The sequence below is a fragment of the Haliotis asinina genome, chromosome 4 (assembly GCF_037392515.1).
Source record: "Haliotis asinina isolate JCU_RB_2024 chromosome 4, JCU_Hal_asi_v2, whole genome shotgun sequence".
Classification (NCBI taxonomy): domain Eukaryota; kingdom Metazoa; phylum Mollusca; class Gastropoda; order Lepetellida; family Haliotidae; genus Haliotis; species Haliotis asinina.
Window position 1 is genome coordinate 3,564,913 of NC_090283.1, and position 27,112 is coordinate 3,592,024.

The following is a 27,112-nucleotide window of genomic DNA, read 5'->3' on the forward strand; positions in this document are numbered from 1 at the left end:
GGACCACTAGAAGAACGAAAATAATTTCACTCTACAAAATTAACTGGAACAATAACATTTGCTATGTTGTCGTTTAAGCTTCTAAACATTGAATGAAATAAATGTTGTATGAGGAAATGGAACAGAAAACATTATATGGCATAAATTATGCTTTAATGACTCGTGTGAAATTATAATATATACACTGGTATATAAAATAGTGAGAGATATTTGGAAATTTCGCATAATAATCTATTTATTCATTGACACTGTTACGGTTAAGAATTTACCGTGACAAACTATTTAAGAAATCCCCTTGTGAACCAGCAAAACAGAACAAAGACAAGTCGTTTACCTTCAAATTTTGTATTATGCAACGAGAGCAAGGTATTCAAAGTCACAAGTCAATATAACAATGCTGATTACAAATACAATTCAAGAGAGACAAAATCTAAGTCAGTGGGTCACAAAATACAATATATCAAACTCACCAAAGTCTTGGTGTGAGAGAGAAACAAGTATGGCAGAATGTCAACACAGCGATCGGTTTGACAGCAGATGATGTAGATTCAGGCGTTGACGGGATGTCAAGTTTTGGCGGTAACTCCAGGAAGTATGAATGAATGTCGTGTGAGTGTCGCCCTCCACACGGCAACCGGCCTATTTATATATAAACTAAGTCATTTCCCGAAAGTTCGGGCACAAACGAACATCGTCAACAGTGTAGAATGCCCCAGAATAATACTCACGGAAGTGAACACATCGAAAATTAGGAGTAGAATAACTTCCGGAAAACCAGAAACCTAAAAGTGTTGACCAGCTGTTAAAACGAAATGTGACCCATCATATTTAATATTCAAATCACTAAATGTTGTGACCCAATAAAAATTATTACTTAATTAATAACAAAAATATGCAGAAAATACACTCTCGTAACAACACTCTGATAAATATCAATCACAAACATACCAATATCCCTAACGTATTTTGTCCAGTATATAATTACCATGTTAGTTAACCCATGACCAAACATGTCAAGCTAGTACCGATAGACTTGGTATCTAATATGTAAACGATCATCATTTCCTAGTACCTGAAATTGGATTACAAAAACAAGTGGAATGAGATGTTTTAATCTGAGATCAATTAGGTAGCAGTTTACTACAGTAGAACTTGTTCAGTTAGTTGTTCGGTTTGCATCCTAACAGCCTGTTTACAATTTGTTTATCTTATCATTTGTTTATCTTGCTCTTCTGATGTGCTCCTTGCTAAATTACCTGTTATTAATTTGCTGCTTGATACCATGGGTACATACTTCTTTTCACCTTGTTGTAGTAACTATTCTATTGACAACGGCAAGAAATCGGTACCTGTAAAGTTGTACTGTAAGAATGCCAATCAAACAAGCATTGGATTACGATGGGCATTGCATTCTCAATGCAGACTTTAACATTTTCTAAACAAATAAAGTTCCCCCGTCGCAGGTGTCACGATAGAGACATATTTTACACCAATACACCAAAAGATGAACATGCAGATGTTGCTTCAAGCCTTTTAAGAATAGCACTAAACAGCAGGCGACTGCAGATTTGAACACTCTTCTCAAACGTTAAATCAAATACATATACGTGCAGGAATTATCAACTAAGGTACAAAAACAAGCATCGATCAAAGGATTAACAGATAACACACTGACTGATAAATTACTTTTTAATTAATTTAACTTTAATTACTACTCAATTCCTTTTATGTTGCACAGTAGATTTGTTTATGTGCGTAGATTTCCTAATCTATACTGATTACACCCTTAATCTATACAGATTAGACACTGTGATGGAAACATTCCTCGAACAATGTAACAGCCGGACATTGTTCAGACGTTAGTCTGTTTCATTTGTAATATTTGCATGTTGTTTTTATTCATTTGTGGCAGCATTCAACAGAATTCGTTTTCACCGTGAAGTGTAATGAGACAGACAGCATACACTAGATCGTACTTATGGCGTGTGTGAAAAGTGATTCACGTTAGCAAATCTATAAAATGTCTAGATATTACAGTCATGTTATAAATTCACTGCAAGTATACTTTTTATAAAGTTTCAAAATACTTGTGGTGACACTTTTCTTTTTGATTTTATGTTTTCAAATGTATTTTATAATCTTGTTTTCACTAAAAAAATATAAAAAAACCCATCCATTTCAGTAGGCAGTTGAGATATAATAACAGTGTACACTTTATCAATCAATATAGGTGATAAGACAAGAATAGCTTCAGCCAATTGTAGACCCCTGGCAGAAAAGAGAAAACAAAAAGAAATAATGAACCTTTGGCGTAAAAGAAAGTTGTCAGCAAGATATTCATATAGCCAAAGAGGATGATATTACTATGAGAAATGAATGGGGTCTTCAAAGCATTATAGCACCATATAAATCAAACGTAAGAGGGGCTGCTATCCTATTTAACAATAATTTGGAAGTAAATATCCACAAATTCAAAACTGACACCAATGGAAACTATATAATAGCAGTCGTAACTATAAAAGGAATAAGAATCACACTGACTAATATGTATGGTCCTAATCAAGATGCACCTGAATTTTACCATGCCTTATTTCACAATATCGAAGAATTTGAAAATGAATCTCTTGTGATATGTGGAGACTGGAACTTAGTTCTTAATCCTTCCATTGACTTAAATTATAAACATATCAATAATCCAAAAGCAAGAAAGGTATTATTAGATGATATAGAAAAGTATCATTTGATAGTCATTTGGAGGGAAAGAAATTATGATGTAAAAAAGTACACATGTTGGAAAAAAAACCCGAAACAACAGTCCAGACTTGATTTCTTTTTAGTTTCACAAGATTTAGCAAACATGACAAGTGACTGTTCCATACTTCCAGGATATAAATCTGATCATTCGGCAATTACTATGTCCTTTTCCAGTGAACTTCATAAGGAACGGGGTGGTGGATACTGGAAATTAAATACATCATTACTATATGGTCAAGGACATGCTTTTTGAAGCAAAATTAGAATACTGTAACCGCACTGAGGATGAGGTAGGTCATACTGAGGACTCAAAATTACAACTTAAAATAAGTGACACATTGTTTTGGCAACATTTTTGATGAAAGTGAGGGGAAAAACAATATCATTCTCTTCCTGCCTAAAACAAATCAAAACTGAAATATAAAAAAATTAGAAAAAAATAAATCTGCAATGGAAGAAGAAACCAGAGAAAATTTCAAAACAGTGTGTGAAACTAAACTTGCTGACCTGTCCAAATGTAAATTAGAATTTGAAAACTTAAAAGAAGATGAAATAAGAGGTATACAAATAAGAAATAGAATTCAGTGGTAGGAGGAAGGGGGAAAAACAACCAAATATTTCTGTCATCTCGAAAACAGAAATTATACCAGTACGCTTATGAATAGTGTCATTAATGATAAAGGAGAAGTAATATCAGATGGTAAGGCTATTTTATATGAACAGAGAAAAAATTGAAATATGAAAATTTATACGCATCGGGTGGTACAATAGCAAGTAAATATATTGAGATATTCAATGATATTATTACACCAAAACTAACAACTGTTGAGGCTGAAACTCTTGAGAGTGACATTACAATAGATGAAATAACACAAGCTGTTAAATCAATGAAAATAACAAAAGCCCAGGAATAGATGGCTTCCCAATAGAATTCTCTAAATTTTTCTGGAATGATCTCCACATTCAGGCAAAATATGTTAAGTCCAACAATCAAAAGAGGCGTCATCACGTGCATTCCAAAAGCTAACAAAAATAGACAGTTGTTAAAGAAACTGGAGTCCAATTGCCCTACTAAATTCTGTGTATAAAATACTCAGTGCATGTATAGCCAATAGAATAGAAAAAAACTTTGAATACACTAAGTCATGAAACTCAGACAGGGTTTATCCCTGGAAGATGTATTAGTGAGATGTATTAGACTGTTATATGATATTATGTTTGAAGCAAAATTACAGGGTAAAAAGGGACTGTTGTTACTTATTGACTTTGAAAAAGCTTTTGACACTGTCTGTAAAATTTGGCTTTGGGCCCAATGTGGAAAAATGGATCAAAATATTAATCAATAATCCTACTTCTTGTGTTATACAAAATGGTCATTTATCTCAATTTTGCACAATGAAAGGGGCTGTAGACAAGGAGACCCGGTCTCTCTCTACATATACCTTTTAGTGGCAGAAAGTTTAGGAATAATGATCCGTAACAACAGTGCAACAAAACGAATGACGTTGAATAATACTGAACATAAAATTGGACAATATGCAGATGATACTGAATTATTTCTTGATGGATGTGAAGTAAGCTTAAGCATAGCTATTGACACCCTAAATAATTTCTACAAAATGTCTGGTTTAAGAATAAACATAGAGAAGACTAAAGCAATATGGATAGGCTCAATGGCAGGTAGTTATATGATGTTATGTCAGGATCTTAAGCTTGATTGGCACAGTGGGGATTTTGATGTACTAGGAATAAAGCTGAATCCTAACTTGAATAACAAAAAGACTAGAAATTATTAATAGAACTCTAGGGAATTGGAGGAAAAGAAATTTGACATTAATAGGGAAAATGACGGTTGTTAAAACTTTAGCAGTCACATCATTGGTGCATATATTTACTTCACTCCCAAATCCTCCAAAGGAATTCATTGATAAATTAAACGATATATTTTATAAATTCATCCGGAATGATAAGCGTGATGAGATAAAGCGAACAACACTTATTAGAAAATATGAAGAACGGGACTCAGAATGGTTAATGTAGAGGTATTCATAAACTCATTAAAACTGTCATCATTAAATAAATATCTCCAAAATAAAAACACTAGCCCTAGTACCTTTCCATTCAAGGATATATTTCTGCTTGGAGCCAACACTGAAAATTATGTGAAAATAATAAATCCCTATTGGAAAGATGTGTTGGCAGCATGGGGAATATTTTATAGAACACATAAAACTGATTTTACAGATATTGATCAAATCTTATCTGAACCCCTTTGGTTCAACCATCAATTCCAAAATAGTAAATTTATTATTTATAAGACATTGGTATTTTAAGGGTATTCACTGTATAAGAGACTTGTGTAATGATCAAGGTATTTTTGTCATTTAATGAACTCAAGAAAGCTTATAAAATCAAAGGCACAGTTCTTGATTACTACCAGGTTCTTTCAAATAGACCAAGAAAATGGAAAGATACTATGAGAAATAGTCTATTGACTGTTCATAATCACTATCTCAGCACAGCACTGATATGTTTACTTTCAGCACCAAAGAGGTCAAGATATTTCTATGATAAGTACTGAAAATGTCCCTTTACATGTGAAAAATGGCAACATCTCTTTGACACTGTAATCCCATGGGAACATATTTTTAAAGAATATGGAAGATGCACAAAAGATACTAAATTGATTGACTTCCAATTTAAATTTATTCATAATATTATATATATACACACACACACACAAAAAGATTTACTGAAAATGAAATTAGTTGATGATGAACTTTGCTCTTTTTGTAACTTAGTGTCTGAAAGTGTGATACATACTTTTGGGGAATGTGAATATGTGAAACATTCTGGCTGAAACTGAAAGAATATATTGACAATAAAACAGCAAAAAAATTTACCCTGACAAAATATACAGTCTTAATTGGCGGAAACAATACTGACTTAATGAACCCTATACTTCTTGCTGGTAAAAAATACTTTCATGTATCAAGTATTAAAAACACCAAGTTATCACTGGATGCATTTCCAAAAATACTGGGTGATATTTTCAAAACTGAAAAGTTTATTGCTACTAAGAATAATAAAATGTTACAATTTGACAGAAAATCGTCACCACTGCTGCCATATATCCAGTATGTATAATTTCTATCCATATGAACTTTTGTCTTATTGTGTACTTTGTTGCACCATTTATTTGTGTACCTGTCTACTGTGTTGAATGAATAAAAATATAAAAAAAGTTTGAAAATGCCTGCAAGAAATGGTAATAAACTAATTAGAATTATAAGACAGAACATGAATACGCACATTTATTCTTCATTCGTAACATTTTCTACCACTGGCAGATGGTTCAACTTCCAAAGGTTTTTGTTATGTTATCATAAACATGAAGATGGAAATATTATCAAGTGAAAGTGGTATAATCCCAGACAAAACCAACAGCAAAAATCAACAACCAGGCCACAGAAAATACTCGGGGTCTTTCAGTGTGTTCTTCATGTGATTATTTTGTTTATGTTGTGACACGGTCCGCAGCCGTATGAGACATGTTCACTTCCACCATCCACCAGTCTTGTAGTAACATGTCACGGGAGATGAGTTATGTACTAAAGCAGCACCCTAACTTCCAAACATGCTGCTTGTTGACGTCCTGAGCCTACAAAAATTCTAAAGGATGGCTTTCTGAGCTGACAAATTCTGAAACATTTAGTCACCTATTATTGTAAAGAACCAAGTTAATTAGTGTTACATTATGAAGGTTTTTAGAAGGAATTCATTTGTGTTGTTTTTGCCTCAGTCCACCCTAGAGTAGACAACATAACCAGATATCTATTAATAAATTCACGAATTGCAAAACACCATGGGTGTCGTAACGGGAAGGCTAACATTTATTTCAGATGCCCACGGAAGTCTGAAATTCATATGTGGGATATTGCCGTCAATCAAATTCATCCCCTTTATTTTTTGCTCTCTACCGTATTGGGAACAGATCAAAATGGCCACACGACAAAATGGCCACACTGACCCTAGTGAAAATGGCCACACAAAAAAGTCATACTAGCCACAAGCCCTAGTCAAACTGGCCACAAGCCCTAGTCAAAATGGCCACACAGAAAAGTCAAAGTGGCCATACATGTTTTTTTAGTTTTTATGCTCATGACATTTCGATTATTTGATATTATTAAAGTGTGAAAATGACAATTTTGTGAACACTTTGACTAGGGCTCGTGGCCATTTTGACTTGGAAGAGTTTTGGCGATTTTGACTTGTGGCCATTTTGACTAGGACCCTACCTTAATGACCTTGAAACCCTTTTTATGTGAACACGTGTAAATGTACTTGGTACTGTAAATTGCTTTATTGGTGAACAGCTTAGCTTTTACATAATGTATTAGCACTGTTATATGAAGATCACACTGTTTTGTTATCGGAAAGTGAGGAAGAATTACAGTTAGCATTGTACCGTCATAACTGTACTTTGACGTCATATGTTATTATTAAACAGTTATATTATATCTTCAATGGGTGAGTAATAAATGGCTATTATAATACAGCAACAAATCTAACAACTTAAGTAACTTTATTTATATTTCTAAATGTGCCCAAATATGATGTCCATGTTAAACTGTTTTCATTGTCACTTGCCAGAGCCTCTGAGTGATGCGCGCCGTCTTTCCACCACAACATGAAGAAGCAGAAGAAGAAGAAGAAGTTTATTCTCATAAATCACACGAAGTGACACAGAGAACATACAGATGATTTACAATATGTACAGTATGGTTTGTGCAAGTCAACAATAAAAAGAAAATTACAATTTTGCACATGGCAGTCTCATTTGTGCAGACATAAACCTTCCTTGATATATTTAGCTAGTTTTCAAAGTGAGTGGTTTATAATGTGATTTCATTATTGAGATGAATTTATCTAATGAAGGATTATTACAAAAGTACCTAGGCAGATATTTATTTCTTAGCGTTGCTAGACCTGAGCATATTAGAAGGAAGTGGTAATCATCGCCCCACTGCATCATTACATAGTGTGCATTTCCTGACAGAAACAGCGATACTAGTCCATCTTCCAGTTTCTATAGGTAATCTGTGGTTAGCTGTCCTAAAGCGTGTATACCATATTCTAAGATTTGGAGGCAGTTCCAGAAGATTGGGATTTAGATTAGGTACTTCTTTATAAAGAATGTAATATTTGCCTTTTGAGGAAGCATTTGCTGTTGCATTCCATGACTGATAAAACTGATCAATGAGAACCCGTTTAACATTAGTTTTTAAAACATTTGGAGAAACAATAGACTGTGACATCCATACATGGTAAAAGCCAGTATCCCGTAAGATATTTTCTATTGCCGAAAGTAAGTTAAACATATAATTAGGACAGGCTGACTTCAGGGTATACATGAGAGAGTATATTTTGGATGACAGTTTGTGTGGGAGTAATACCATTTTACACCAATGAGAAAGCATTCGGATTTTTATAGAGATATCTAGCGGGTAACGGCCCAGCTCGCCGTATACCATGTAATCAGGAGTTGTTATTTTAACCTTAAGAATGTATTTACAAAACTTTAGATGGAGACGTTCTATGAGCTGTGCATTTTCGTATCCCCATACTTCTGAGGCATACAGTAATATGGGTTGTACAATTTGGTCAAACAGTTTTAACTGGCAGTCTAGTGGCATATCAAACATTCTTATTTTTCGCAATACTGCATACATGGCTCTGGAAGCTTGAGCATGAAGTCGTTTAATACCTTTGCAAAAACGTCCATTATTGTTAAACAAAATACAAAGATAAATGTATTCTTCTCAACATTTTCATCATCAAGTTTGAAGAGGTGACATTTTTTACAACTTCCTTTGGAAAATATTACAGCCTTAGTTTTTGATATATTAACATTCAGTTTCCATGTTTTGCAGTATTCTTAGAAAATATTTAATGCATGCTGAAGATCATCACTTGATTCTGCAAGTATTACAGTATCATCTGCGTACAACAGGAGAAACAACTTAATTTACGAACCGATATGATCTTCAAACATACCCCGAGTTGACTTCAAACCAGTAAAGTTGTGTTCAGCAAAGAAAGATTCTAGGTCATTCAAATATAGAGCAAACAGAAATGCTGACAAATTTTCACCCTGTCTCACACCAATATCACAGGAAAAGAAATGGGATTCGATTCCTTCAAATACAATACAGGATTTTATGTTTTGATACATGTTGCGGATGACTCGAAAACATTTTCCATCAATATTATTTCTAATCATTTTTAGCCAGAGACCATAGCGCCAGACAGTATCAAATGCTTTACGAAAGTCGATGAAAACACAAAACAGTTTCTTCCTCATATTTTGATATATCTCTATCAGAGCTTTAAGAATGTATATACATGTATTATCTACTGTGGAGTAAGATTTCCGAAAGCCAGCTTGTGATTCACTTAACAGATTCGCATTGTTTGAGAACTTTTGTAGGCGCTTGGATAGGATTGCCGTGAACAGCTTTCCTAAGCAGTTAACAATGGATATCCCCCTGTAGTTATTGCATGTTTGCAAGTATCGCGAAGGCTAAGCTCACTGAACAGAGAAGCGTCACGAGTCACTAATCTGACCACAAACGCAAACAGGGTGTCAGCTATTTGTCTGCATCAAAATTGGCTAACAGTCTTAAACAACATTTCATGGTCTGTTGGCTGTTGGTTATGCAATGAAAAACCACCTATATGGTCCATCCCTTGTGACAGGTGCTTATTACAAGGCACCAATTACAGAATATATTCTACAACAATCTGCCTATTAGTCCCTGCCAAGGGTTCTCTTTTATGACATGTAATAAACCCTGTCCTGTGTGTTCGGTAAACTTTTATTTAATCAATGTATTTTTATGTGATTTGTGTTTATTCAAATCATGATGGGAAAGATATTTACGCTTCTGTGGATAATAAGTAAAGCATACACTTATGGTCATACTAGGGGCAAATATAACAATCAACATCAATTTTTAAAACTTAGGACAAGAAGGATGCAGATGAATGGAGTTATACTAATATATAGAATTGATTCCTAGTTGATCGCCTAGGACAACAAATAGGAAACACTTATATATACTTTAAATATTATGCCAACTTTAAAATATGCGTCTCTCCACACGTCAGATGCACTTACATTCATTTGAATTACAAAACTATCAAAATACGGAATAAATATGTCAAATGCATGACTACCTATGTACATTAGCCTGTAAGAACTCTAACAGAACAAAAGATGAGTGTAATACTAGTAATTAAGTCTATACGCTTATGGGTATCATTGGATAAAGGAGAAACTGGAAAAAGACACTGGTAATTGCTTCTCAAGTATACTATTACAATTTCTAAATTATGGCTACTCACCTCGTCTGTTAATATGTTGACAGTCAACATAATTACGGTATTACAACCACAAGAGTACAGAATAGTTGCTTGCTGATATGTGAACGTTGTTTCAGGTTATTAACGCTTCACGTCCAGGAAATTTCCGAGTTGATAGCCGTCAAACGATTTGTGCATCGACTTTTGTCTCCCTTCTTACATTTCCGCGCACTCGATACAAGTGAATGTGTGCTTCTATTTTTAATGTATCCTGCCGTGCGACTGACGGGCAATCATTGTGCACCAAAACAGCTCCATACTCGCAGATGAAACGTTTATACAACATTTGCCTGTGCAGTGTCGGCGTTATTATACTCTTGGTTGCGACTGGATTTAATATAGGTCACAACGCAGTGGTGCACCTGTCTCATGTTCATGTTCACGTGGAATGTGTATGAAGTTATTTAATATCAACGGTTTTGTAAGTGTTAGCGATAGAATGAGAATGGCTGTATTTGTGTGTGGGAATGCATGTGGAGTCGTGGATTGTCCTGGTGTATAAGCATGTAGATGGATGTGGAATGGTGGATTATATACGTGTGTAGATGTGTGGATGGATGTCGAATGGTGGATTGTACTTGTGCATAAGCATGTGGATGAATGTGGAGTGGTGGATTGTACTTGTGCATAAGCATGTGGATGGATGTGGAGTGGTGGATTGTACTTGTGCATAAGCATGTGGATGGATGTGGAGTGGTGGATTGTACTTGTACATAAGCATGTGGATGGATGTGGAGTGGTGGATTGTACTTGTGCATAAGCATGTGGATGAATGTGTAGTGAATTGTACTTGTGCATAAGCATGTGGATGAATGTGGAGTGGTGAATTGTACTTGTGCATAAGTATGTGGATGAATGTGGAGTGGTGGATTGTACTTGTGCATAAGCATGTGGATGAATGTGGAGTGGTGGATTGTACTTGTGCATAAGCATGTGGATGGATGTACAGTGGATTCTACTTGTGCATAAGCATGTAAATGAATGTGGAGTGGTGGACTGTACTTGTGCAAAAGCGTGTGGATGGATGTGGAGTGGTGGATTGCATAAGCATGTGGATGAATGTGGAATGGTGGATTGTACTTGTGCATAAACATGTGGATGAATGTGGAGTGGTGGACTGTAAATGTGCATAAGCATGTGGATGGATGTGGAGCGGTGGATTGTACTTGTGCATAAGCATGTGGATGAATGTGGAGTGGTGGTTTGTACTTGTGCATAAGCATGTGGATGAATGTGGAGTGGTGGATTGTACTTGTGCATAAGAATGTGGATGGATGTGGAGTGGTGGATTGTACTTGTGCATAAGCATGTGGACGAATGTGGAGTGGTGGACTGTAGTTGTGCATAAGCATGTGGATGGATGTGGAGTGGTGGATTGTATAAGCATGTGGATGAATGTGGAATGGTGGATTGTACTTGTGCATAAACATGTGGATGAATGTGGAGTGGTGGACTGTAAATGTGCATAAGCATGTGGATGGATGTGGAGTGGTGGATTGTACTTGTGCATAAGCATGTGGATGAATGTGGAGTGGTGGATTGTACTTGTGCATAAGCATGTGGATGAATGTGGAGTGGTGGACTGTGCTTGTGCATAAGCATGTGGATGAATGTGGAGTGGTGGATTGTACTTGTGCATAAGCATGTGGATGAATGTGGAGTGGTGAATTGTACTTGTGCATAAGCATGTGGATGAATGTGGAGTGGTGGATTGTACTTGTGGACAAGCATGTGGATGGATGTGGAGTGGTGGATTGTACTTGTGCATAAGCATGTGGATAAATGTGAAGAGGTGGATAGTACTTGCGCATAAGCATGTGGATGAATGTGGAGTGGTGGATTGTACTTGTGCATAAGCATGTGGATAAATGTGGAGTGGTGGATTGTACTTGTGCATAAGCATGTGGATGGCTGTGGAGTGGTTTATCCTTGTGCACAAGTAAGTGGATGGATGTGGAGTGGTGGATTGTACTTGTGCATAAGCATGTGGATGAATGTGGAGTGGTGGATTGTACTTGTGCATAAGCATGTGGATGAATGTGGAGTGGTGGATTGTACTTGTGCATAAGCATGTGGATGAATGTGGAGTGGTGGTCTGTACTTGTGTATAAGTATGTGGATGGCTGTGGAGTGGTGGATTGTACTTGTCCATAAGCATGTGGATGGCTGTGGAGTGGATTATACTTGTGCATAAGTATTTGGATGGATGTGGAGTGGTGGATTGTACTTGTGCATAAGCATGTGGATGGATGTGGAGTGGTGGATTGTACTTGTGCATAAGCATGTGGATGAATGTGGAGTGGTGGATTGTACTTGTGCATAAGCATGTGGGTGAATGTGGAGTGGTGAATTGTACTTGTGCATAAATATTTGGATGAATGTGGAGTGGTTGACTGTACTTGTGCATAAGCATGTGGATGGATGTGGAGTGGATTATACTTGTGCATACGTATTTGGATGGATGTGGAGTGGACAATACTTGTGCATAAGTATTTGGATGGATGTGGAGTGGTGGATTGTACTTGTGCATAAGCATGTGGATGGATGTGGAGTGGTGGATTGTACTTGTGCATAAGCATGTGGGTGAATGTGGAGGGGTGGATTGCACTTGAGCATAAACATGTGGATGGATGTGGAGTGGTGGATTGTACTTCTGCATAAGCATGTGGATGAATGTGGAGTGGTGGATTGTACTTGTGCATAAGCATGTGGATGGATGTGGAGTGGTGGATTGTACTTGTGCATAAGCATGTGGATAAATGTGAAGAGGTGGATAGTACTTGCGCATAAGCATGTGGATGAATGTGGAGTGGTGGATTGTACTTGTGCATAAGCATGTGGATAAATGTGGAGTGGTGGATTGTACTTGTGCATAAGCATGTGGATGGCTGTGGAGTGGATTATACTTGTGCACAAGTAAGTGGATGGATGTGGAGTGGTGGATTGTACTTGTGCATAAGCATGTGGATGAATGTGGAGTGGTGGATTGTACTTGTGCATAAGCATGTGGATGAATGTGGAGTGGTGGATTGTACTTGTGCATAAGCATGTGGATGAATGTGGAGTGGTGGTCTGTAGTTGTGTATAAGTATGTGGATGGCTGTGGAGTGGTGGATTGTACTTGTCCATAAGCATGTGGATGGCTGTGGAGTGGATTATACTTGTGCATAAGTATTTGGATGGATGTGGAGTGGTGGATTGTACTTGTGCATAAGCATGTGGATGGATGTGGAGTGGTGGATTGTACTTGTGCATAAGCATGTGGATGAATGTGGAGTGGTGGATTGTACTTGTGCATAAGCATGTGGATGAATGTGGAGTGGTGAATTGTACTTGTGCATAAATATTTGGATGAATGTGGAGTGGTTGACTGTACTTGTGCATAAGCATGTGGATGGATGTGGAGTGGATTATACTTGTGCATACGTATTTGGATGGATGTGGAGTGGACAATACTTGTGCATAAGTATTTGGATGGATGTGGAGTGGTGGATTGTACTTGTGCATAAGCATGTGGATGGATGTGGAGTGGTGGATTGTACTTGTGCATAAGCATGTGGGTGAATGTGGAGGGGTGGATTGAACTTGAGCATAAACATGTGGATGGATGTGGAGTGGTGGATTGTACTTCTGCATAAGCATGTGGATGAATGTGGAGTGGTGGATTGTACTTGTGCATAAGCATGTGGATGGATGTGGAGTGGTGGATTGTACTTGTGCATAAGCATGTGGATAAATGTGAAGAGGTGGATAGTACTTGCGCATAAGCATGTGGATGAATGTGGAGTGATGGATTGCACTTGAGCATAAGCATGTGGATGAATGTGGAGTGGTGGATTGTACTTGTGCATAAGCATGTGGATGGAGGTGGAGTGGTGGATTGTACTTGTCCATAAGCATGTGGATGGCTGTGGAGTGGATTATCCTTGTGCATAAGTATTTGGATGGATGTCGAGTGGTGGATTGTACTTGTGCATAAGCATGTGGATGGATGTTGAGTGGTGGATTGTACTTGTGCATAAGCATGTGGGTGAATGTGGAGTGGTGGATTGTAATTGTGCATAAGTATGTGGATGAATGTGGAGTGGTGGATTGTACTTGTGCATAAGCATGTGGATGAATGTGGAGTGGTGAATTGTACTTGTGCATAAATATTTGGATGAATGTGGAGTGGTTGACTGTACTTGTGCATAAGCATGTGGATGGATGTGGAGTGGATTATACTTGTGCATACGTATTTGGATGGATGTGGAGTGGACTATACTTGTGCATGAGTATTTGGATGGATGTGGAGTGGTGGATTGTACTTGTGCATAAGCATGTGGATGGATGTGGAGTGGTGGATTGTACTTGTGCATAAGCATGTGGGTGAATGTGGAGTGGTGGATTGCACTTGAGCATAAACATGTGGATGGATGTGGAGTGGTGGATTGTACTTGTGCATAAGCATGTGGATGAATGTGGAGTGGTGGATTGTACTTGTGCATAAGCATGTGGATGGCTGTGGAGTGGATTATCCTTGTGCACAAGTAAGTGGATGGATGTGGAGTGGTGGATTGTACTTGTGCATAAGCATGTGGATGAATGTGGAGTGGTGGATTGTACTTGTGCATAAGCATGTGGATGAATGTGGAGTGGTGGATTGTACTTGTGCATAAGCATGTGGATGAATGTGGAGTGGTGGTCTGTACTTGTGTATAAGTATGTGGATGGCTGTGGAGTGGTGGATTGTACTTGTCCATAAGCATGTGGATGGCTGTGGAGTGGATTATACTTGTGCATAAGTATTTGGATGGATGTGGAGTGGTGGATTGTACTTGTGCATAAGCATGTGGATGGATGTGGAGTGGTGGATTGTACTTGTGCATAAGCATGTGGGTGAATGTGGAGTGGTGGATTGTAATTGTGCATAAGTATGTGGATGAATGTGGAGTGGTTGACTGTACTTGTGCATAAGCATGTGGATGGATGTGGAGTGGATTATACTTGTGCATACGTATTTGGATGGATGTGGAGTGGACAATACTTGTGCATAAGTATTTGGATGGATGTGGAGTGGTGGATTGTACTTGTGCATAAGCATGTGGATGGATGTGGAGTGGTGGATTGTACTTGTGCATAAGCATGTGGATGAATGTGGAGGGGTGGATTGCACTTGAGCATAAACATGTGGATGGATGTGGAGTGGTGGATTGTACTTGTGCATAAGCATGTGGATGAATGTGGAGTGGTGGATTGTACTTGTGCATAAGCATGTGGATGAATGTGGAGTGGTGGATTGTACTTGTGCATAAGCATGTGGATGAATGTGGAGTGGTGGATTGTACTTGTGCATAAGCATGTGGATGAATGTGGAGTGGTGGATTGTACTTGTGCATAAGCATGTGGATGAATGTGGAGTGGTGGATTGTACTTGTGCATAAGCATGTGGATGAATGTGGAGTGGTGGTCTGTACTTGTGTATAAGTATGTGGATGGCTGTGGAGTGGTGGATTGTACTTGTCCATAAGCATGTGGATGGCTGTGGAGTGGATTATACTTGTGCATAAGTTTTTGGATGGATGTGGAGTGGTGGATTGTACTTGTGCATAAGCATGTGGATGGATGTGGAGTGGTGGATTGTACTTGTGCATAAGCATGTGGGTGAATGTGGAGTGGTGGATTGTAATTGTGCATAAGTATGTGGATGAATGTGGAGTGGTGGATTGTACTTGTGCATAAGCATGTGGATGAATGTGGAGTGGTGAATTGTACTTGTGCATAAATATTTGGATGAATGTGGAGTGGTTGACTGTACTTGTGCATAAGCATGTGGATGGATGTGGAGTGGATTATACTTGTGCATACGTATTTGGATGGATGTGGAGTGGACAATACTTGTGCATAAGTATTTGGATGGATGTGGAGTGGTGGATTGTACTTGTGCATAAGCATGTGGATGGATGTGGAGTGGTGGATTGTACTTGTGCATAAGCATGTGGGTGAATGTGGAGGGGTGGATTGCACTTGAGCATAAACATGTGGATGGATGTGGAGTGGTGGATTGTACTTGTGCATAAGCATGTGGATGGATGTGGAGTGGTGGATTGTACTTGTGCATAAGCATGTGGATAAATGTGAAGAGGTGGATAGTACTTGCGCATAAGCATGTGGATGAATGTGGAGTGATGGATTGCACTTGAGCATAAGCATGTGGATGAATGTGGAGTGGTGGATTGTACTTGTGCATAAGCATGTGGATGGATGTGGAGTGGTGGATTGTACTTGTCCATAAGCATGTGGATGGCTGTGGAGTGGATTATACTTGTGCATAAGTATTTGGATGGATGTGGAGTGGTGGATTCTACTTGTGCATAAGCATGTGGATGGATGTGGAGTGGTGGATTGTACTTGTGCATAAGCATGTGGATAAATGTGAAGAGGTGGATAGTACTTGCGCATAAGCATGTGGATGAATGTGGAGTGATGGATTGCACTTGAGCATAAGCATGTGGATGAATGTGGAGTGGTGGATTGTACTTGTGCATAAGCATGTGGATGGATGTGGAGTGGTGGATTGTACTTGTCCATAAGCATGTGGATGGATGTGGAGTGGATTATACTTGTGCATAAGTATTTGGATGGATGTGGAGTGGTGGATTGTACTTGTGCATAAGCATGTGGATGGATGTTGAGTGGTGGATTGTACTTGTGCATAAGCATGTGGGTGAATGTGGAGTGGTGAATTGTAATTGTGCATAAGTATGTGGATGAATGTGGAGTGGTGGATTGTACTTGTGCATAAGCATGTGGATGAATGTGGAGTGGTGAATTGTACTTGTGCATAAATATTTGGATGAATGTGGAGTGGTTGACTGTACTTGTGCATAAGCATGTGGATGGATGTGGAGTGGATTATACTTGTGCATACGTATTTGGATGGATGTGGAGTGGACTATTCTTGTACATAAGTATTTGGATGGATGTGGAGTGGTGGATTGTACTTGTGCATAAGCATGTGGATGGATGTGGAGTGGTGGATTGTACTTGTGCATAAGCATGTGGGTGAATGTGGAGTGGTGAATTGTACTTGTGCATAAGCATGTGGATGAATGTGGAGTGGTGGATTGTACTTGTGCATAAGCATGTGGATGGATGTGGAGTGGATTGTACTTGTGCATACGTGTTTGGATGGATGTGGAGTGGTGGATTGTACTTGTGCATAAGCATGTTGATGGATGTGGAGTGGATTATACTTGTGCATAAGTTTGTGGATCGATGTGGAGTGGTGGACTGTACTTGTGCATAAGCATGTGGATGAAAGTGGAGTGGTGGATTGTACTTGTGCATGAGCATGTGGATGAATGTGGATTGGTGGACTGTACTTGTGCATAAGCATGTGGATGGATGTGGAGTGGTGGATTGTACTTATGCATAAGCATGTGGATGAATGTGGAGTGGTGGATTGTACTTGTGCATAAGTATGTGGATGAGTGTGGAGTGGTGGATTGTTCTTGTGCATAAGCATGTGGATGGATGTGGAGTGGATCATACTTGTGCATAAGGTTGTGGATGGATGTGGAGTGGTGGATTGTATTTGTGCATAAGCATGTGGGTGGATGTGGAGTGGTGGATTGTACTTGAGCATAAGCATGTGGATGGATGTGTAGTGGTGGATTGTACTTGTGCATAAGCATGTGGATGGATGTGGAGTGGTGGATTTAACTTGTGCATAAGCATGTGGATGAGTGTGGAGTGGTGGATTGTACTTGTAGATAAGCATGTGGATGAATGTTGAGTGGTGGTCTGTACTTGTGCATAAGTATGTGGATAAATGTGGAGTGGTGGATTGTACTTGAGCATAAGTATGTGGATGGATGTGGAGTAGTGGATTTTACTTGTTCATAAGCATGTGGATGGCTGTGGAGTGGATTATACTTGTGCATAAATATTTGGATGGATGTGGAGTGGTGGATTGTACTTGTGCATAAGCATGTGGATGGATGTGGAGTCGTGGATTGTACTTGTGCATAAGCATGTGGGTGAATGTGGAGTGGTGGATTGTAATTGTGCATAAGTATGTGGATGGATGTGGAGTGGTGGATTGTACTTGTGCATAAGCATGTGGATGAATGTGGAGTGGTGAATTGTACTTGTGCATAAGCATGTGGATGAATGTGGAGTGGTGGATTGTACTTGTGCATAAGCATGTGGATGGATGTGGAGTGGATTATACTTGTGCATACGTGTTTGGATGGATGTGGAGTGGTGGATTGTACTTGTGCATAAGCATGTGGATGGATGTGGAGTGGATTGTACTTGTGCATAAGTATGTGGATGGGTGTGGAGTGGTGGATTGTACTTGTGCATAAGCATGTGGATGGATGTGGAGTGGATTATACTTGTGCATAAGTTTGTTGATGGATGTGGAGTGGTGGATTGTACTTGTGCATAAGCATGTGGGTGGATGTGGAGTGGTGGATTGTACTTGAGCATAAGCATGTGGATGGATGTGTAGTGGTGGATTGTACTTGTGCATAAGCATGTGGATGAATGTGTAGTGGATTGTACTTGTGCATAAGCATGTGGATGAATGTGGAGTTGCGAATTGTCTTTGTGCCTAAGCATGTGGATGGGTGTGTAGTGGATTGTACTTGTGCATAAGTATGTGGATGGATGTGGAGTGGTGGATTGTACTTGTGCATGAGTATGTGGGTGAATGTGGAGTGGTGGACTGTACTTGTGCATAAGCATGTGGATGGATGTGGAGTGGTGGATTGTATAACCATGTGGATGAATGTGGAGTGGTGGATTGTACTTGTGCATAAGCATGTGGATGAATGTGGAGTGGTGAATTGTACTTGTGTATAAGCATGTGGATGAATGTGGAGTGGTGGATTGTACTTGTGCATAAGCATGTGGATGGATGTGGAGTGGATTATACTTGTGCATACGTGTTTGGATGGATGTGGAGTGGTGGATTGTACTTGTGCATAAGCATGTGGATGGATGTGGAGTGGATTGTACTTGTGCATAAGTATGTGGATGGGTGTGGAGTGGTGGATTGTTCTTGTGCATAAGCATGTGGATGGATGTGGAGTGGATTATATTTGTGTATAAGTATGTGGATGGATGTGGAGTGGTGGATTGTACTTGTACATGAGCATGTGGATGAATGTGGAGTGGTGGACTGTACTTGTGCATAAGCATGTGGATGGATGTGGAGTGGTGGATTGTATAACCATGTGGATGAATGTGGAGTGGTGGATTGTACTTGTGCATAAGCATGTGGATGAATGTGGAGTGGTGAATTGTACTTGTGCATAAGCATGTGGATGAATGTGGAGTGGTGGATTGTACTTGTGCATAAGCATGTGGATGGATGTGGAGTGGATTATACTTGTGCATACGTGTTTGGATGGATGTGGAGTGGTGAATTGTACTTGTGCATAAGCATGTGGATGGATGTGGAGTGGATTGTACTTGTGCATAAGTAAGTGGATTTGTGTGGAGTGGTGGATTGTTCTTGTGCATAAGCATGTGGATGGATGTGGAGTGGATTATACTTGTGCATAAGTTTGTGGATCGATGTGGAGTGGTGGATTGTACTTGTGCATAAGCATGTGGATGGATATGTATTGGATTGTACTTGTGCATAAGCATGTGGATGAATGTGTAGTGGATATTACTTGTGCATAAGTATGTGGATGAATATGTAGTGGATTGTACTGATGTATAAGAATGTGGATGGATGTTGAGTCTTGGACTGTACAGCTGTACAATCATGTGGATGTATGGGTAGTCGTGGATTGTTCTGGTGTATAAGCATGTGGATGGATGTTGAGTGGTGGATTATACATGTGTGGAGATGTGTGGATGGATATCCAATGGTGAATTGTACTGGTGTACAATCATATGGATGGATGGGTAGTCGTGGATTGTACTGGTGTATAAGAATGTGGATGGATGTTGTGTCGTGGATTGTACTGGTGGATAAGAATGTAGATGGATGTTGAGTCGTGGATAGTACTGGCGTAGAAGGATGTGAATGGATGTTGAGTCGTGGATTGTACTGGTGTGTAAGAATGCGGATGGATGTTGAGTCGTGGATTGTACTGTTGTATAAGGATGTGAATGGATGTTGAGTCGTCGATTGTACCGATGTCTAAGGATGTGAATGGATGTTGAGTCGTGGATTGTTCTGGTGTATGAGAATGTGGATGAATGGTGAGTCGTGGATTGTTCTGGTGTATAAGCATGTGGATGGATGTTGAGTCGTGGATTGTACTGGTGTATAAGGATGTGAATGGATGTTGAGGCGTGGATTGTTCTGGTGCATAGATATGTTAATTGATGAGGGAGTCGTGGATTGTACTGGTGTGTAAGTATGTGGATGGATGCGGAGTAGTGCACGGATTGTATTGGTGTTTTGTGTGGATGAATGTATTTGGGCTGAGATAACTGAACGTGTGCATGCATTTGCTGTGGTGCTAGTATGAAGATTATAGGTAAGATTGGTTCGATTACTGAAGTATGAATGGTTGAGCGTAGGTGTGGATTGGGAGGTGTTTGTCCACATGCATAATTGGCGTTTTTAGGACAATGAACTTTCCATGTGTCGGTTTGGTTTTAATTGTAAACCATTTTATCAGCGATTGCCACTTCCTGATTGTGATAACATGACAGCCTCTGACACGATGACTTTGTAATAATAATAGTAGGTATTTGTATCTGCGCGTGTATCCGTGCATTCGATGCTCGCTCAAGGCGCTACAAAAAAGGTGAATGTAGGTTCAACTTATACATAACGTTACTAATAGTTAGAATTGAAAAAGGAAGAAAGATCTAAGTGAAGGCTATGGAGAAGTAATTGTTTTTCAGAAGGGACTTGAACTTGAAAGAGTTCAGTGATTCGGCACATTTGATGTCAGCTGGCAGTTAATCCCAAATCAATGCAGCGATGTTGGTAAAGGTCATCTGACCGTAGGAGACAAGTCCGACTTTACAAACTGTAAGTAAATGCTGATTCTTGGATCTGAGACATCTTGCAGGGGTGCAGAGTGTAAGAAGTTCAGATAGGTACTCAGGAGCTTGACCGTGGAAAAATTTATATACAAGACACAATAGTTTGAAGTACTTAACAGGGAGCCAGTTTAGGAAAATGGGTGATGAAGTGATGTGATCTCGCTTGGATTTTAGACATACAATACGGGCAGCAGCATTTTGAATTGTTTCTGTAATTGCCATCGTTCAAGACAGCCTGGAGGCTATTGCAATAAGCAAGTCTAGAAAGCACAAGTGATCTCACTAAGGCGAGGCACAGTCCATGGTGATGCATCGGCGGATAGAGCTAATGATTCTGAGGGCGTTTACACTGCACGCCTTGTCAGTGGAGAAGCTGAAATTTACCTTTTACATTCATACTTTGCTGTGGGGATACGATCATACGCACTGAATAAGGTCAAACGGCACAAGATTGAGATAAACCCCAAAAGGAAAGGTACGTTTAAGATCTTGGCGTTTTCTTATTAACAGAGTGACTGAGGACACCAATAGGATCATCAATGGCGGATTCAAGAAATGGGTTTGGGTCGTGGTTTCAAATCCCCTGATGAAAATGATCACTTTGTTTGGTGGAGGGTGATCCGCTTAATGGTCAGAGAGTTTCCCTGGAAGGTTCCAAGGCTGAAGCACTACGCCTCATGATGCTATCACAACAACAAGCATCCAGTCCAGCTATGTCTCGGAAATGATTCCACTGTATTCTTGGCATACAGGCGTAATAGAAGACCTCATCAACTGAATAGTGTCCATTGTTTTGAATAATAGAACCTTCTTCACACATGTCTGTTTTTATTATATTTTCAGTTAAGTGGACAAAAGCAAACCCACTGCGCAAGAGGATAAAATCATCTAAAATATCTGCAAGTGTTCCTTAAACACTCAGTAAAAATATTACAATAACCATGTCTTAAAGCTCTTTGTAGCACAGTCATGTGACTGAAATGAAAGCGAGCTTTCATGATAAGTCTAATTATTTGACTCATCAGATATAACACTGTGTGTGATATTTACTATTTCAATAAACTTAAAGGAAAACTATGACGGGTCCCATCTCGTCTTCATTGACGTCATTGTAGATATGAATGAAATGAATGAGAGTGTTGATGATGTATAATTATTTGACTCATCGGATATGACACTGTGTTTGATGTTTGCTATGTCAATAAATTTAAAGGAAAACTATGACTGGTCCCATTTCGTCTTCCGTGACTTCATTGTAGATGTGTTCCGACTGTCGGAACCTCGAAGATGAGTTGCCCCCTCTGTATGTATCACACCTTGGACGCATGGCTGCCAGCTTGTGCCCTTCTCCTCTAAAACATATTAATGGGACGATCTCAGCTCAACAACATACTCTAACAGTTTCCTAACAGTCTTTAAACACAACCTTGCAAACATAATTCGCAAAACTAAATAATAAATGGTTTATTCCAGGTAATTGGTAGAATTGGTAGAACTTTAACAAAAGGGACCGTAGTGTAACTTCGAGATATCCGGACTTAAACAACAGATATCGATCAACGTCATAATGCATAGCACTATCACTTATCAAACATACTTGAAGCATTGGTGTAAATCCAACAGCACTTCCACAGCGATGTCACATGTATAAGGGCAGTGAACTAAGTGAACTGTCCTCCTCAAAACTAATAATGAAGAAAATGCCAACTCCGAGATTCATGTACACATTGTTTTAAATATGTCTAAGTTGTGACAGCACTGTGTATTTCCTATCTCGAATACGAGACACGCAGTCCCATTGGTATGTCGTTCCGGGCCGAAGCGTATATTCCGGATATGGAATTCGAGAGAATAGGTTATGTTTTATACTGAAAAGTGTTTCAGAGCTCGGACTGACTTACACAATAATAAACTCTTCAGGTACCATGATTCGATTCCGTATAGTGAAAATGATATATGTTAAACATAATCTAGATCAACTGGACGTAAGGAAATAAACTGGATATGCCTGAAAATCAAACCTGTTAGCTACGACTGTTTTGCAGTGAAAGTATCCAACTGCTACAATGATTCCAAAGACCAAAATCACCAACGCAGTTGACGTTCCTATAGTAGCACCACGTATGCGATTCAGGTCTGAAAATAGAGAATGAAAACCAACCAAATATGAACTATGAAATTTATTATTCGAAGCCATCGCCTTATTTTGTACCTTTGGTGAATAGAAACGAAAACTCAAATCAGAGATTTGTCGCCATATGCATGTTCAAATATTTTCTTAGACGAATGCTAAGACTGATATACAATGTAAATAAATACAGAATACATTGATTCCTGGTTACACATTGGTGTAGCCGATAGTAATGAATTCACAAATCATTTCTGTTAAAAGAAATCCCCCAGCTGGTTTCATAAAAGATAATTAATGCCATAATAATTAATATTTAATGCCACATGTGACTTCGACGCCAAACATTAACCATTCTACAGATTTCATTGCACCTAAAAGATATCATGGCTTTGAACAGTATATGAACTGATCACTGAAAATCAGAAGAATCACGTGATACAAATACACGTTTACAGAGTTGAAACATGAAATATGCTACTTTTGAATTTACCTCTGTTCTCTGAAGGTGCTGAGATTCTGCGGTTTATTGACATACTGAAAAGGTTTAGAATTACTTTCGTTTATCAAATCGGTGGGGACATTGTAATGCATCGGTCAAAAAGGTTCTTATTATAATCATGGTCGCTAAAATAATATCATAAATAAAAATAATGTTTCAGAATAAAATTTGGCTTTCAAAGTTTCGCAAAGAAACATTATTTACAATTCTAAAACACCGGAATAAAACTTCCAGCAAACGGAATGAGTGATTAAAATAGGTCCCTGAACAAGAAACCTAAGTAATCAAGAGATGCGCCTACCTCGGGAACAAGACTCACGAAATCAACCCCTTGAAGATCCGTGTTACAATTAATCTTCAGTAACCCATGACTGTCGTAAAGGGCGATTAACACAACTAGGCTGGCCAGGATCGCTGAACTGGTTGACACATGTCATAGAATACCAACTGCGTAGGTCGATGTTAATGCTCCTTATTGTCTGATCCACACTCGATTTACAGACATCCAGCTGGAATATTGCTGAGTGCGGTGTAAAACTAAACTCAATCAGTCACTCACTTATCTTAACGTTTGCAAACCAAAACATCATTGTGTGACTTATCCTTAAATGAGTGTGTATTGTTTTACGCCACATTCATCAATGTTCCTGAAGTATCACGGCGGGGGACATTAGAAATGGGGCTCACACATTGCACCCACGAGGAGAATTAAAGTGCTTTAACATACAGCGGGTAATGTACCGCCGCGGTACATATGTCTAACCTTTTCTTAATTCATCTCAGTAAATAGTTACCTTGTGTTGATTATTTACATTCCTTTCATGTGTTTTCATTAGTCCAGTCGGGGACATTTTGCACATAAGAGCCTTCACTTAAATGACATCATACTCGTCATGTACACTAATTCGACAGCAGACATGTCAAACTCATTTATAATTCATCTAACATTTACCTTGTTCAACGCATATCCCAGTACTAGCATGACAGGCCCCTCCCGCACAGCTTGTGCAGGGTAGTTGACAGGATTGACCATAGTGTCCTCGGACACATCCACTGACACAAAACCCACTCTCTGGGTGACATGTATTATTGTAACAGGTCGTGGAACAAGGCTGGCAGGCTTCTCCAAAGTAACCAGGTGAGCATCCTCCAACACAAGCACTTGTTTCATTACAACCCAAACAGTTCGTGTTACACTGAACCCAAGAGGAACAGTTTGGACCAGACCAGCCATCTACACAACCGTTGATACACTCACCACTATATCTCTCACATTCAGATATGCACGAAGTGGAACTGTTACTTGTCAAAGTGTTATTGCTTGCAGGGTAAATTAGACAGTTTTTGCTGCATCTTCTGGAACACTTACTTCCATACAATCCAGGTGCGCATGTTTGTACACAGTCAGTTGTTGAACAAAGTTCACATGAGTATTCGCAGTCCAGGCCATGATATGGATCATGACACTTATCACATCTGCCTGTTATCCTGTTACAATGTCGACATCTGGGTGAACAATTCTTGCAGTTTGTCCCATAGTATTGGTCATGGCATCCAGAAACACAAGATGATGTCAGATGGCAGAACGTTCCATCACATTTTTCAGGACATTTTGAACATTTTCCCTTCGGATCTGTGCAGGGAATGTTGCACTGATAGCCGTGGAAACCAGATACACAGCCGTCAGAGCATTTATGGGTGCCAATCTCCGTTCCACTGCATTTACTGTGTTGGCAGTTCTTACTGCAAGGCAAGCTGCATTTGAGGCCGAAATACCCAGGGAAACACTCGGCACTGCAGCGTCTTGTTGTACGTGAGCAGTTCGAACATTTTTGGCCTTCCAAGCAATGTTCCGCTGAAAACATGACAACAAATACAATTTCGTGTTTGGTACCAACATAGGATAAAGAAACAACCAGAATATTGATTCACCCTTTTTTCAGAAACTCTTTTAAGCAACATCTTGATCTCGAAATAATTACGTGTAATTTACAAACACAAAAGCAACTACAGTAACTGAATCTTAAAATCCTTGAATGAAAATGGTAAAGTTAATGTCAAGTTCAGCATTAAATCACAAAAGAAAGACGAAGGGAGCAGTACAGTTCCTGCGGGACAACAATGGCAATGAATAAACAAGAAATACAAACACAAACGGGTAGACATGGGAAATATTATATTTGATAATAGGTCCCTATTATCCGAACAAGGAAAATACCTATTTGAACTGCAGTGTGGAACAACCTATGACGTCGGTGTGAAATTCGATGCGTTAGAAAAGTATGACTCAATTATGACTTGAGGACAGTTGCCCCACTCACAAAAGTCAACTTTTTAACATATTAAACAAAGGGTGACGCAAACCTTATGTAACTTCATAGAGACTGGAGTGGAAACACACTGTGTAATCCTCTTTATGTATTTATGTTCAATAACAGTCAGCCACAAACATTACCTTGTGTCGACAACAACGAAAGTACAATACTAAGTGGGACACGAAGATCCATTGTTGTCCTGAAATGAATTAAAAAAACAAACAACAAAACAACTCAAGTATTATATTATGTCTTACCTCATTGTGATTTAAAATGAGAATAAATTGCAAGTGATATGAATATCTAGTTGACTGGTGTTGTTGAAATACAAACAATATTACCTTTCCACGCATATACGCTTTTGCTCTCTGATCACCAGTGAGATGAAGTGACAAACGAAACAAGTTTCTGATGTATTTATCAGCCTCGATGTGTCACACTCAAAAGGATGGTCGTTGTTTCAGTAAGGTTTCAACTTCCTTTGGACATGATCGAAACATACAGCCCCAGTGCGAAACATGAATTTTATATGAAAAGTTGGTGTAATGATGATGTTGATATCAAGGACATGTTTTCGCAATGAAGGTCAAATGATGTCCAGTGTTTGAAAAGATTCCATTTTAAATGGAAGGAGTCATTAGCAAAGTCTCATCAAATCCTAACGTAGCACAACGTACGAATAAGTGAAAACATTGCAATTTATGAATACGAGGGTAGGATGTGTCCGTGAGTGTGTGTGTGGGGGGTGGGGGTGGGGGTTGGGTGGGGGGGGGGGGGGAAAGAGACAAAACACTATAACTAGCGATTGTAATTTCAAATTGTTCTTTCATGAATTTTAATTTCTAACTGTGATTCAAGGTCACTTGTATCAATCTCAAACACGCAATGTGTTTCTTGCCTATCTTGTTTCCTGCAGGTTGTGATGCATTTGTTTGCAGATTTTTAAGGGTTCCAACTTAAAATGTAAAAGCAAAGCATAGGAAA

At 38.9% G+C, this 27,112-nt stretch overlaps 1 pseudogene; it reads right to left on the minus strand.

The window, feature by feature from the left end:
• Positions 1-1,058: 1,058 nt before the first annotated feature.
• On the minus strand, positions 1,059-26,390 carry LOC137282162 (uncharacterized; annotated as a pseudogene).
• Between the last annotated feature and the right edge of the window lie 722 nt (positions 26,391-27,112).